Source organism: Paramormyrops kingsleyae, chromosome 13 (assembly GCF_048594095.1).
Source record: "Paramormyrops kingsleyae isolate MSU_618 chromosome 13, PKINGS_0.4, whole genome shotgun sequence".
NCBI lineage: Eukaryota > Metazoa > Chordata > Actinopteri > Osteoglossiformes > Mormyridae > Paramormyrops > Paramormyrops kingsleyae.
In genome coordinates, this window is record NC_132809.1 from 25570283 (window position 1) to 25583690 (window position 13408).

The window sequence follows — 13408 nt, forward strand, 5'->3', positions numbered from 1 at the left end:
TGCGCTAAAACACGCATGAGTTAAAAAAGGCCATCGTCTGACATATTGGTGACTGGGGCGTGAGTGTATCCTGCATTGGGTTGGTGCCCTGTGGTTGTTCCCACCTGATGCATGAAATACTCAGTGTGTTCTGTCTGGGCTCTTTTGCCACGTCCGTCATGGTTGAGTGTGTCATTGTCAGCTGCAATGCTAATATCTGCGACGAAAGTAGAGGATTCTTTAGGATTGCCAAAGTTATTTAAAAAAAAAAAAAACCCAGTGATCCTGAGAGGAGATATTCACTTTTATTCAGTGACGTCACCAGCAAAATGAAACAGAGCAGATCTCACTCAGAAGAACTTTAAACGGCGACAGAGTTTGTGGCGATCATCTTGTCACAGTACTTGTTTCTATGTGTTCATTTTCATAGAGAACAATACTAATCTTCGTCAACCTTCAAAAGGTTGACTTATATTGGTGGGAAATTACACCTGCCCTTGGAGATTTTCCACTCTTGGGCATGATCCGCTTGGATACAGTATGTTTCTCCAGCTAATCCAGATGATCAGTCCATCCACGGGTTTAATCAGCATTAACGGGAAACATGAACGGAACCTTATATACCCTCTGCACTTCTGCTGGATTGAGCTCAAGTTGATTTCCACGTCTCAGTGGAAGTTGGATGCATGCCGGCGGAGTCTGTATTCTCTCCACGTTTCCCCTCAAGCTGTATAGATTAAATGACTCTGATCCTTGGTGTGTCCTCCAACGAACCGCATTGACATGCAGCTAGTGCCGTGTCCCGTGCTCTCGCCACGACCCCCCCGCCTCTATTGCATTTTATAATGGCACACATACATCAGTAACTTGTAGTAACCCATCAAGTGTCTCCTAAATTGAGAGTGCAAAATGAAATGTGGTTAAGGTGCTCATACCCTTAATCTGCTACCCTTCCGTTCCTTCTACAAGCAGACTTAGAAATTCAGTGATTCGCCACATTGCGTTCGTCATATGAGTGCTTTTGAGTTGTAATTTTTAAAGACTGGTACTGAAAATGCAGATGAAAAAAGACAGTTCAGTAATTCGAGATGTTAGTTTTTAGGTTCTCAGCAGTTTGTGTCAGTTCTGTTCTCAGCTAGACAAGTAAAACATTTTGGATATTTTCTCACATTGCATATTTATAAAATGAACATGAAATTGTCTAAATAAATTTAGAGACTGTGCATCACTGTAGAGCCCAACAAAGTGGTTGCTGCATTTCTGTGGGCATCAGGGCATGTTTTCCATCACTTACACCATGCTTTTTCGTGGAGCCCCCTATTGACCACAAACAGTCACTACATTAAGTATTAAATACAAGCATTTCTTATTTAGGACATTGGATGCATGTTTTACTAACCAGCCAACTAGCTATGATCTTCTGTCTTTACTCACAAGCTGTTTAGTTTTTGAAACATCTGAGGGGGACAAGGGGGGCAACCAAGATGACTTTTTAAGTGGGGCCCAGAAACAACAAACCCACCCCTATGCCCAGCTGCAGGTGAGAGCCCCCTGGGGGCTGCTGTCTCCATGGGAGAGCTGAGAGATAGCCCTCCATACTTCAGATGTTGAGATGCCAGGACCCACCTCCCCGGCAGGGTTTCATTTGCTGAAAGTGGTCTAGTAGAAAACCATTGGAAGTGTGAAAGCCCTGAAGAGGAGAAGGGTGGAGCTGGTTGAGCAAGCGTGCCAAGGGGGCAGGGAAAATCCGGGCAGCAGGTGGGCATGTGGTGGCATAGAGACACTTAGCATCTGCCAGATTTATGCTTGGCAGAGGACACACTAGCACAATATACATGATGCAGACAGATGCATAATAACAGAGATCAGTGCTGTGTGCGATCGGCGGGGCGGGGGGGTTCCCCTTGGTATATTTTGCATTAGGGGCATTCAGAACCTCAAAAATGTGGCATTTGGGCAAAAGGGACAGGTGCTCAGTAGGGTGGCCAGATAATCCATGTCGGGGACGACACTTTGAGCTAGGACAGGATTTGTAAGCTACAATTTCAATTAAAAGTTCTTGCTGTGTGCTGATTGGTCAGTCTCCTATAATCATGCATGTGTCACTAATGTTAATATGAAACAGCTGGATGAGTCTTTCAGTCAAAGAAACAAACCAGTAAAAGTACAAGAGAAACTGAGCTACTTAGCTTTTCAGATATGAAGTAGTTTGTAAAACCTGAAGTAGCTCACATATTCTGGCTGACATGGATTATCTGCTCACCCTAGTGCTCAGGCACCCTCAGCCCCCCATACACGGCCGACGGAGAGAGAGGAGGGTAAAGGAGCTACCTACCTTATTCTGGAGGATCATGGCGGATCATGTAATACATGTGTACAGGGGATCTCATCACACGGCAAGCCTGACTACACACCGTGCGAGATGTAAATCACCCCTGCTCTGCTGCGGAGTGGCACGTGTGTCATGCTCTATCCGCAGCGAAAAGCTGGAATAGGTTTGGGGAACTGGGTCACCCTGGATGTTGGACGAAGTGACAGGGAAGGCAGTTAATGGCGAGAAATTAGAACTGAAAGGTGACCCATTACAGAAGACTTTGATTTGGATGCATAATTATTCAGTACACCATACGAGAGAAATCGGTGTCACACGTTTCTGAAGAAAGAGGTGAACAAAAAGATGGGATCTGCTGGAAATAGAAGGTGCATGAGGCTCAGAGAATGTCAGCGGTGCGGTTTGGCAAAATGCAGAAGGCAACGAGGCTAGTTTACCCACAATGCCCAGTGCTGTGGATGTTAAATAATGAACCCTGAACTGTTCCATTTACATTGTGCTTAATTAGCAGGAGCTCTTTCTGAAAGAAATGCACTTTTTTCTTTTGAGAAAGTAGGGCCAGCCAATTCCTGGAGTGACTAGAGGTTAGAGGTCTTGCTTAAGGGCATTGATCTGTGAAATCACTCCTAACTGTGGGATTTGAACTGGCAACCATCCGATCACAGGTACATTGGCCTAACCCTCACATTGCCTGCCCTAAGGGCAAAGGTCAGCATGGCCCCTGAGCTTCTGCAGTTGACTGGTGAGATTTAAAGCCAAGATCACTTGCCAACTAGACAGGCATGTTAACCAACTAAACCAGAGTATCACCTCCCTGTTCTTATATACAAAATGAAATGCAGCCATTTCCTGAACCTGATTTAAGGAATCCCAGCGTAAAATATCATCTTTCAATTTCCAATGAGATTTTTAAAAGAGGAGTCAAGCATTAAAAATAAAAATTAAAAATAAGACCATAAATAGTTGCATCATTTAGGAAGTTATCAGCGAGTGTATTATTAAACGTTAGTGTCTCTCTAATAAACTAGGGACTGGGGGGGCAGGGAGGTTAGTTAAGTATGTAACTGGGGGGAAACGGAAAGCCCAAAAAAATCATATTATAAGTAGGCACTGTAATAAGCCTACCCTTTGTTGTCTGTATTTAAACGCCAGGAGTATTAGGAATAAAATTCATGATTTAGAGGCTCTTATCTCATCGGACTCTTATGATATTATAGCAATAACTGAAACGTGGTTGAGTGATAAGGATGGACAAGAATATAATATGGATGGTTACACATTGTTCCGTAAAGACCGTATAGGTAAGAAGGGAGGTGGTGTTGCAGTATATGTAAAGGAAATCTTGCAGGCAAGGGAGCTTACTGATATAAGTAAAAGTACGGAAGCTATATGGGTAAAATTAGATGCTACAAACTCAAATAGCCTAATTGTCGGTGTTTGTTACAGAGCACCCAATGTAGCTGCTGAGGAAAGCAGATTGTTATACAGTGATATTAGGATTATGAGCAATAAAAATGATGTGGTAGTTATGGGTGATTTTAATCTACCGGGGATACAGTGGGACATTGTTGCTGGCTCTTCTGAAAATGAACTTGAGATGGTGGAATTAGTACAGGATTGTTTTTTTACTCAGTTTGTTAACACCCCTACCAGGGGAGATGCCATTCTTGATCTTGTTTTGTCTAATAACCAGGACAGGATTGGTAAATTAGATGTTTTAGAACCACTTGACAGTAGCGATCATAACATGGTTAAATTTGAGGTTAAGTTTAGTGCCCGAAGAGCAAAGTCCAAATCAAAAATATATAATGTTAGGAAGGCTAACTTCAATTGTATGAGATTAAAACTAGAAACCGTGAACTGGATGGAGTTAAATAACAAAACTGTTGAAGAGGCATGGGAATTTTTTAAAAGCACATTATTGCAAGTACAAGAGGACTTCATACCTGTTTCTAGCAAGAATAAATCTAGGAAATTCCAACCTAGGTGGTTTAATAGGGACATAAAGTATAAAGTAAGGAGGAAAAGGGCTTTGTTCCAGAGATGGAAAATAACTGATGATGACATAATAAAGCAAGAGTATCTAAATCTACAGGCTGAATTAAAAAATGACATTAGACGAGCTAAAAGGAATGTCGAAAGGAAGATCGCATTGGAGGCTAAGGATGACGTTAAAAGTTTCTTCCAGTATTTTAACTCTAAAAGAGCTCTAAAAGCTGAAATTACTAATCTGCAGGATAGTAAGGGTCTTATAATTGAAAACGACATTGACATAGTAAATGAGTTCAATGATAGTTTTGCACGGGTATTCACTGTCGAGGACACTAGTAACTTACCAGTTCTTATTACTAATTCAACATCGTCTATAACTAATATATATATAACTGAAGCTGATGTTTTGCAAAGCCTAGCTAAGCTCAAAATAAATAAGAACATAAGAACATAAGAACATAAGAAATTTACAAACGAGAGGAGGCCATTCGGCCCATCAAGCTCGTTTGGGGAGAACTTAGCTAATAGCTCAGAGTTGTTAAAATCTTATCTAGCTCTGATTTAAAGGAACCCATGGTTTTAGCTTCCACTACAATAGCAGGAAGACTATTCCATACTCTGACTACACGCTGTGTAAAGAAGTGCTTCCTCAAATTTGTTTTAAAATGTTCTCCCGCTAATTTCCACTTATGGCCACGAGTTCTAGTATTTAGACTAATATTGAAATAGTCATTTGGCTGAACGGCATCCAGACCCGTTAGAATCTTATAGACCTGAATCATATCCCCCCTTAGCCTCCTTTGCTCAAGGCTGAACAGATTCAGTTCCGCTAACCTCTCCTCGTAAGACATTCCTCTAAGACCAGGAATCATTCTCGTAGCTCTTCGTTGCACCTTTTCTAAGGCAGCAATGTCCTTCTTGAGGTATGGTGACCAAACCTGCACACAGTATTCTAGGTGGGGTCTTACCAAGGAATTATATAAGTGTAACATCACCTCCCTTGACTTAAACTCCACACATCTAGAGATATAACCCAACATTCTGTTCGCCTTTTTTATTGCTTCCCCACATTGGCGAGAGTGGGACATGGAAGCATCAACATACATACCGAGATCTTTCTCGTAATCAGCTACCTTTATTTCAGTGGAACCCATAAAATATCTGTACTGTATATTTCTGCTCCCTGCATGGATTACCTTACATTTATCTGTGTTAAATTTCATCTGCCAAGTATCAGCCCATTCGCTAATTAAATCCAGATCCCGTTGGAGCCTCTCTGCTGCTAGATTAGTATCTGCTACCCCGCCCACCTTAGTGTCGTCTGCAAATTTAACCAGTTTACTGTATGTATTCGTGTCAATATCATTAATGTAAATTAGGAACAATAGTGGTCCTAAAATTGAACCCTGCGGTACCCCACTATAAACGGAGGCCCACTGTGACATAGTGCCTCTAATAACTACTCGCTGCTTCCTATCAGTTAGCCAGTTTTTGATCCAAGCTGCCACAGTTCCTAAAATTCCTGCAGCTTTAAGCTTTAACAAGAGCCGTTTGTGGGGGACAACATCAAAGGCTTTCTGGAAATCTAAGTAAATCACATCATAGGCCTTTTTGTGATCAATTTCACTTGTAGCTTCCTCAAAGAACTCAAGCAGATTCGTTAAGCAGGATCTACCTCTCCTAAATCCATGTTGGCTATCCTTTATAATGTTATTTGCATCTAGGTAATCTACCATTTTCACTTGAATTATAGCTTCCATTATTTTTCCAGTAATGCTAGTTAAACTGATTGGCCTATAGTTTGCCGGATTACTTCTATCCCCTTTTTTGAATATGGGTGTTATATTAGCATGCTTCCAATCTGATGGTACCACACCCGCAGATAACGATTTCTGGAATATTAAAGTCAAAGGTTGGCTAATAATATCCCTCATCTCTTTCAAGACTAAAGGTAAGATGCCATCAGGCCCCTGTGATTTATTTATTTTGAGTTTAGCTAGGCTTAGTATCACATCAACCTCAGTTATACATATATTGGTCATAGACGATGCTGTATTCGTATTAATTGGTGGTAAGTTACTTGTGTTCTCTATTGTGAACACCCTTGAAAAATAATCATTAAACTCATTTACCATATCAATTTCGTTATCAATTATAAGGCCCTTACTATCCTGTAAATTAGTGATTTCAGCTTTTAGTGCTCTCTTGGAGTTAAAATATTGGAAGAAACCTTTACTGTCATGCTTAGCCTCCAATGCAATTTTTCTTTCTACATCCCTCTTTGATAGCCTAATGTCATTTTTTAACTCTGCCTGTAGACTTAGATACTCCTGCTTGATTTTGAAATCATTAGTTATTTTCCAGTTGTGGAACAGAGCCCTTTTCCTCCTGACTTTATTCTTAATTTCCTTAGTAAACCACCTTGGTTGTCGTTTCCTAGATTTAGTTTTGCTGGAAACAGGTATGAAGTCCTCTTGCACTTGCAACAATGTGCTTTTGAAAAATTCCCATGCCTCTTCTACTGTTTTGCTATTTAACTCTGTCCAGTTTACAGTTTCTAATTTCCGTCTCATACCATTAAAGTTAGCCTTCCTAACATTGTATACTTTTAATTTAGACTTTGCTCTTTGGACACTAAAATTAACCTCGAATTTAACCATGTTATGATCACTACCGTACAATGGGTCTAAAACCTCTAATTTTCCAATCCTATCCTGGTTATTACAAAAAACGAGATCAAGAAGGGCTTCTCCCCTGGTAGGAGTATTAACAAACTGAGTAAAAAAACAATCCTGTACTAATTCCACCATCTCAAGTTCATTTACAGAAGAGCCAGAGACTGTGTCCCACTGTATCCCAGGTAAATTAAAATCACCCATAACCACCACATCATTTTTATTACTCATAATCCTGATATCATCATATAATATTCTGCTTTCCTCTACAGCCACATTAGGTGCCCTATAACAAACCCCGACAATTAGGCCATTTGAATCTTTAGCATCAAGTTTGATCCATACAGCTTCTGAATTTTTATTTTTATCAGTGAGATCCCTTGCCTGCAAGTTTTCTTTTACGTATACTGCAACACCACCTCCCTTCTTGCCTATCCGGTCTCTACGGAACAACGTATAACCATCCATATTATATTCATCACCATCATTGTCACTCATCCATGTTTCAGTTATTCCTATAATGTCGTAATTGTCTGAAGAAATTAAAGCCTCTAAGTCGTTAATTTTGTTTCTAATACTCCTAGCATTCAAATACAGACCACTAATGGTAGGCCTTTTACAGTGTCTACTTTTAATTTTTATTTGGGCTTTCCGTCTCTCCCCACATAAATTCTTAACTGACCTCCCTGCCCCCCCAGTCCCTAGTTTAAACATTCCTCAACTATTCTGCACATACGCCTCCCCAATACACTGGTTCCCCTATGGTTCAGATGCAACCCGTCCGGCTTGAACAGGTCCCACCTGTTCCAGAAGGTCTTCCAGTGCCCCATAAACCTGAACCCCTCTTTCCTACACCACCATTTTAGCCACGCATTTAATCCCCTTATCTCAGCTAATTTTGCCTGACTTGCACGTGGCACGGGAAGTATTCCAGAGAATACCACCGTGGATGTTCTGCTTCTGAGCTTATCCGCGACTTCTATAAATTTATCTTGCAGAACAGCCCTTCTGCCCTTTCCTATGTCATTGGTGCCAACATGCACCACGACCACTGGATCCACCCCGGCTGGGGCCAAAAGCCTGTCCACTCGATCTGGAAGGTCCCCTACCTGGGCACCAGGCAGGCAAGACACCGTACGGGACCCTCTATCACGGGTGCACACATAACTATCTACACCTCTTATAATTGAATCCCCAACTACCACAACCTCCCTCCTACTAGGGTTAGGTGGCTCCTTGGTGCCCAAGGGCCCACCTGCCTCCCCAGTCTCTTCCGGCTCTAAAGCTGGAAGCACCTGAAAGCGGTTAGAAACCGTTACTTCAGGTGATGCCGCCTCTGTGAACTGTGTACGTCCTTTTCTACCTCTACGACCTACGTTCACCCAGCTCTCTCGACCTACCTGTTCATCATTCTCCCCCCTCCCCGCTTGTGACGTACACATAGTCTCCCTAGAAGGCGTATTAACTCTCTCCTTTAACTCATTGCTATGCTGGATGAGAGCCAGCCGCTCCTCTAGGTCACGAACCTGGACCATGAGTGAGTCAACTAACCCACATCGCTCGCAGACGAAGTCCGACTGGACGCAAGCATCCAGAAGGGCAAACATCTTGCAAACACAACACTGAGCTGGCCCCATAATTACCTAACTCACTATGTTCCCGTCCTTTACTCCCAGCCCAGTATATTAATAGAGAATATATAAACTTTTAGTTGATCTAATTAACGTATAGTTAAAACAGAGTGCCGAGTACACTAAAACACTAAATTAACACTTGCGTTAAATCGGTACTTTATTATAAATTATCCGGCAGCGTCAGCGATAACAACCTTTAAATTTAACTTTTAAAATAACCAAATTTACAATTACTTACCCGAGATTAACTTCCTGCTGAACCACGTTTAGCTTAAACTAAAGCGAAGTTGCTCTAGGGAGGCCAAAAAACCACAAAAACCCTCTCAAAGCAGGCTACTGCCGGAGCGGGAAAAAAAGTGGAAAATGTCCTCCCGGCCCCGACCGGCGACCGAGCAAAGCTCCGGAGCAACTGACCTTTTAGAGTTAATGTTACCGATGTTCGATAATATTACCCGCGGGTGTTTGATGCGAAGGACGCAAACAGAAACGCCACTCGCGCCCGCGGCTGTCGGTAACACTCACAAGGACAGACAAGTACACACGTAAAAATAAGAGTAAAAAATAAAAACAACAACAACCACCCACGTAACCGTGCTGGCACACAAACGCTCAAATATACTTTACAGATAATTCAAATCAAATCAACCGCTTCAACAGGCACACAACACAACCCGTCTGGCTTGAACAGTACAGCAATCCCAGCAGCCCCAGCAGCCTCTACAGCAATCCCAGCAGCCTCTCAGGAAGAGGCCAATCACAGGGCCCTGATGGCATCTTACCTATAGTGTTAAAAGAGATGAGGGATATTATTTGCCGACCCTTAACATTACTGTTTCAAAAATCCTTATCTGAAGGTGTGGTACCTTCTGATTGGAAGCATGCCAACATAACGCCCATTTTCAAAAAAGGGGATAGAAGTAATTTGTCAAACTATAGGCCAATCAGTCTAACTTGTATAACTGGTAAAGTTATGGAGGCTATAATCAAAGAGAAAATGGTAGATTACCTGGACTCAAATAACATTTTGAGGGATAGCCAGCATGGATTTAGGAGAGGTAGATCCTGTTTAACAAATCTGTTGGAGTTTTTTGAGGAAGCTACTCAGGAAGTTGATGATAAGAAGGCCTATGATGTCATCTATTTAGATTTCCAAAAGGCTTTTGATGTTGTTCCCCACAAGAGGCTCTCACTTAAACTCAAAGCGACAGGTATTTTAGGAACTGTAGCGACTTGGATTGATAACTGGTTAACGGATAGGAAGCAGCGAGTAGTTATAAGAGGCTCGATGTCACAGTGGGCCTGCGTTCATAGTGGGGTACCGCAGGGTTCAATTTTAGGACCACTTTTGTTCCTAATTTACATAAATGATATAGACACCAATATATACAGTAAACTGGTGAAATTTGCAGATGACACCAAGGTGGGTGGTGTAGCAGATACTGAACTAGCGGCTCAGCAGCTACAGCGGGATCTTAATTTAATTAGTGACTGGGCTGACACCTGGCAGATGAAATTTAACATAGACAAATGTAAGGTACTCCATGTAGGGAGCAGAAATATAAAGTACAGGTATTTTATGGGACCTACTGAAATAAAGGTAGCTGATTATGAGAAAGACCTTGGTGTGTATGTTGATGCTTCCATGTCTCATTCTCGCCAGTGTGGGGAAGCAATAAAAAAGGCCAATAGGATGTTGGGGTACATCTCCAGGTGTGTGGAGTTTAAGTCAAGGGAGGTAATGCTAAGATTATACAATTCCTTGGTGAGACCTCACCTAGAATATTGTGTACAGGTTTGGTCACCATATCTTAAAAAGGACATAGCGGCCTTAGAAAAGGTGCAGCGTAGGGCCACAAGAATGATTCCTGGTCTTAGAGGAAAGGTTATTTGAGCTAAATCTGTTCAGCCTCAAGCAAAGGAGACTGAGGGGGGACATGATCCAGGTCTATAAGATTCTAACAGGTTTGGATGCTGTTCAACCGAATAGTTACTTCAGCATTAGTTCAAATACAAGAACTCGTGGCCATAGGTGGAAATTAGCGGGAGAACATTTCAAACTGGATTTAAGGAAGCACTTCTTTACACAGCGTGTAGTCAGAGTATGGAATAGTCTTCCTGATAACGTAGTGCAAGCTGAATCCTTGGGTTCCTTTAAATCAGAGCTAGATAAGATTTTAACAACTCTGAGCTATTAGTTAAGTTCTCCCCAAGCGAGCTCGATGGGCCGAATGGCCTCCTCTCGTTTGTATAGTTCTTATGTTCTTATGTTCTTATGTTCTTAATGATGCTACACTAAGGAAATTGCCCCAAATCAGCAAGATTGTACTTGTTAGATACCAGGCAGTGTGTGATCAGACACCAGACAGAAAGTGATAGATATCCTGGCAGTTTCCATTTAGAAAAACCATCTCTGTTCAAATGGCAGAAATGAACATAGAAATGAATGTAATGTAATACCATGTAATATATGAATCTGTGCGTGTGATGTAAAATTATACAACAGTTGGTTCTGACCAAGAAATGTGATTGTACAGTACAAGAGGCATTCTAAGAGTGACATCTATAGTGACATCTATTAGTGACTTGGACATTTCACATCAATTGAATCACGTCGCTTTACAGGTTTATCTAAATACCGTCACATTTCCTCATTTCCACCAACAGTGCTAGGCTGCTTCTCGCTTGGTGCCTTCTGAGAACCTGCCCACGTTTCCACCGGCTTCAGAAATGATTTAGGTGGAACTGAGAGTAAAGTAAAGGTTCACATGTAATCCATTTTGTTGGATTTATTTTGATCTATTTTGGATTTTAAGTTTTCATAGTCTGGCGAACCGAAAGAAAGTTTTCATCACAATGCGTACAACTGCTCAAAACAATAAAAAGTTCTGCACTTATAACATCACACACTTTGTATTTGATCATGTTAGTACATAAGTACCCTGTTATGTCTGCAATTGCGTATGTGTTTATGGAGGAATGAAAATAGGGAAAAGAGGAACAAAAATAGGGAGGATAATTTATTATTGTTGTTAGTTTTGGCAGCGGTGGGAGGAGAAGTAGTTCTTAATTATAATGCTTACGCACTTAACACACTGAATGCAGTACATATGTATTCCATCCATCCATCCATTTTCTGATACCACTAATCCTGTTCAGGGTCACGGGGGGTCCAGAGCTCAGAGGCTACGGGCACAAGGTGGGGAACAACCACAGGGCGGGACTTGGGGGGGGGACTGGATAACCTGGGGGAGTCCCCACGATGACACAGGGTGAACATGCAAACTCCACATATACGGAACCTGGGTGGAGACGCAAACCCAGGTCCCACAGGCACAAGGCAACAGTGTTAACCACTACATCACCACTTACATCACTACATCACCACCTAAATACATTTACTTAGCATAACTTAAATACATTATTTCAGTATCGCCACTCTAGTATTTATGATTACTGTATTTTACCCCTTTTTCTTTTTTTATATTTTTTCTTCTTTGTGGTTATGTTATCCTTTATTATTATTAATATTATTATTTTGTCATTGTTTGTTTGGTACTTGTATGTTCCCTGTCATTGCTATATTTACCTAGGAAGCTGCTTTTGTTTCCTCTCTTCCTTTGATAGTTTCTTTCTACACTAGTATTCATGTTTATACTTAAATTTATGTTTCCAAAGATTCTGGTTTGTTCCGCTGCCTCGCTTCCCTTTTGCCCTCTGCCTCTAGGGGGCTGGGTCATCCGGTGCATTGAGGATGGGTCTCCAAGCTGGTCTGGGTGGGGGGGGGGGGTTCCCTCTGGTGGCCGCTTTCCCGCCTGCTTTTCCTCTCCTGCTCTGGGCTGAACTAGCCTGCATGACCTGCTTCTTTCAATGCATCATACCAGATCAGTACTTTCTCCCCCACTCATACAGACTAAAGGGGAAAGCATAGGGGTACCATGGTGTGCGGGGTGTGGTCTGCCTGGGGTGGGGTGTCATGGATGGATAGCTGTCCTAGGGGCCGCCATGCCTCACCCTCTGGCCCGCTCACCTACTGTACCTTGTTGGATCAAACAGCAGCCTTCCTCCAATCTATCTTCCTTTTGCTCCGACCTCACCACTCTTCCATCTCTACCTGACAATGTATCATTTTTACACACACACACACACATATATGCCCACCGTTAAGGGATACTGTAGTACACACACTCAGCAGTCCACACATATATACCTCATAATAACGCCATATGGTTCTGTCATCGTATTTTTTGAGTTTTTTTCCCTGTCTTTCCATCTGTTCTATATACCTCTGTTCTATCTTTCCTTCCCAACAATTTGCCGTCACCTTGCTGTATGGTTTTTGACCCTCTAATAAAGAGAAATAAATCATAACAATAATAATTTCTTAAAATAGTGATGCCTCATTGAACCCTGGAGGGAGGCTTTTTTCACACATCCCATCTTGCTCTCCATGAGACAGACAGGTTAAAGCAAGAGTCACAGCACAGGGTCAGGCAGTGCTCTTGGGGCAATTGGGAGTTAAGGGTTTCAATCAACAGCCCAATGATGGATTTAAACCAACAACCATCCAATCACAAGGAGAGCATGGTAACCCATTGAGCCACAAAGCCTGGCGAAGTGGAGACCACAACTGGATTTAACCGAATCTGGCAAACGTCGGTCTCAGTTTAACACGGTCGCTTATGTAAGTGTGGCTCTATAAATACTGACAAAGCTGCTACCCTCTGCCCTATAACCAGGGTTTTATTGGCATCTGAGTCTGTATTTGTGCCCTGTTTGGCTGGAGGAAGCGCTTTCCG